Raw genomic sequence first — 2,293 nt, 5'->3', positions numbered from 1 at the left:
AAAATTCGTTAATTGGTGTTGAATGCGTAGGCCGGTTATCCGGCAGTATTACGGGTTAAATTAGACAGTTATAGGACGTTATAATCTAATTAACATATTGATTAACGTTCAATGACGAAGACTAAAGCCATTACAATAATTATCTTGGTCAAATTGCGAGATTTATGGGGTTTTTAGCTCTTGCCGGAACCGCTACCACCGCTGAGGGTCTCTTGTCGGAAAAACGATATTCAGAAAGGGGGGGGGGTGCTGTTGCTATGCATTATATTAATATAATATATTTTGAAAATGTTATAATTTGGTCCCTCAACTTTAAAGTTATAATAAAACATATGTTAAATTATATTTATCAAAAGAACCTTGAACTTTTGAAGGTTATAAATTTTGTTAAAAGTATAAATATATTTGGATTATTTTCATATTATATCCGATTAATTTGCGAATCGTTTAAACATGAACTTTAAATCTCAGAGGTATTTTTGAGCAAAATAAAAGAAAGAAACGAACGAACATAATTCCCCGTGAATATTATATTAATAATAAACGATGAACAACATACATTGAAACGAATATGAGAATATAATAATATATATTTATATATAATCTTTATAAACAAAAACCGAAAATTCAAAATTGGTCGTGTTTTCGGGTTTGAAAAGTAACGAATGTTACACCCTTGCACTCCGACTTTTGACCGAGTTGGACATTGGCGAGTAATGGTGGCAAAGTTGGGAAAGGCAGCAAAGTTGATGTCCGAGGACCTTGGAATCGTCGATTCCAAGGCATTGGAATCCGACTTTTACAACACTGGTATAAACTGAAAGTTCTCACGCACATTGGACCGTTAACTAAGGTTAACTAGCGGGAAATAATAAGTAGTACTATTGCGTTCGACAAATCCCACCCACGCTAAAACTTGACTGGATGTCGAGCAGGTGTAATATTGTCCTAAACATTTCCAAATCAGAATACGACTTGGTGGGAGACACAAACCAACATGTCAAGCTTCGGTCGCAGTAGAAACTACACTACACTATTGTATCATGAATACTATCGTAATTAACTAGTAATAAGACAATGCCTGCATTATCTACTTGTTTAACGAGATTATTTTTAGATACAAACCTGTGAAGTTACCAACCATTGTGTTGACACTTTTTAGCATGTATTTCTCAGGTCGCTAGTTCTTGGTGCACGGATAGGAGGTCACATGCATGTCCCACATAAACGTTAATAAAGGATATTGGTTTTCGAGTATTTTAACTTTTGGGCGCTCTTGTTTTACGCTTAAACATTTTATTTTTGGTTTCGGGAATTTATTCCCACATATTATGCTTCCGAAACTTAATCGTTTATGAAATTGTTTTCCTGTTTTTTTTTTAAATAAACTTAGAGGTCGTTTAGTATAACTAATGGCTAAGATCCTGGTTTGACACGCGCCTCACGATAAAACCACACATGTGAAAATTGAGGGTGTGGCAAATGTGTGACACTAACGGTACAAATCTATCTATATCTATACTATGTAATAAATCAAAGTTTCTTCTTGCCACATGCCATTCCATTATGCATTCTTACTATTTGTTCCCGCCTATCTCTCTTATTAATTATATATTTTTTAAAGTTCTTTTTATCTATTTTTTGTTTAATGATTTCTCTAATTGCTTTTACAAAATATATTTTATTTCTTAAAAACATTAGGTTTCTTATAAAACATTTTTATAAACTGAATATTTTCATTATTTAATTTGTCTAATATAAATTATATCGTTTTAATATGTAAGAAAACATTTACATGTATATGAAACATCTTAGCTCCTAAAACTTACTTAGCGGATTCGTTGTTAAAAATACGTGGATCTTTAACTGAATCCAGCCTGCCTTCTTTTCCCTATAACCGTAATCTATTTCTTTCTATCCATATATTGTGAATCAAAACCTTACTGATTCTCTTTTACTGCATATTTCAACTGAATAAAAGCTTTCTTCTATTGATGACTGGTTCGTATTGTTCCGATTGTACTACTTATGCTCTCATAATTCTATTTTACTTTAGTTGTTACCATATTTTTAGTGTATCGTCTACTGTTGTATCGAAAGAAGTATTTAGAGATTTATGATTTATTTTTAAGATTGTGAATAGTAGTTGTAATTTAACTTCATACTTATTAATGTATTACTCAACTTTATTTATCAAAAGTTATCACTTACAGAATTCAAGTTGTCAAGCCCATGTATGGCATGAGTATTTAACTTAGTGTTTTATATATACAAAAAGCTATACAAAACAGAC

The sequence above is a fragment of the Bidens hawaiensis genome, unplaced genomic scaffold, assembly GCF_021521415.1.
Source record: "Bidens hawaiensis isolate Kalapana, Puna unplaced genomic scaffold, B.hawaiensis_p1.1 tig00056937_1, whole genome shotgun sequence".
Classification (NCBI taxonomy): Eukaryota; Viridiplantae; Streptophyta; class Magnoliopsida; order Asterales; family Asteraceae; genus Bidens; species Bidens hawaiensis.
The sequence above is the reverse complement of the archived record's forward strand: the minus strand, read 5'-3'. Positions refer to the sequence as shown.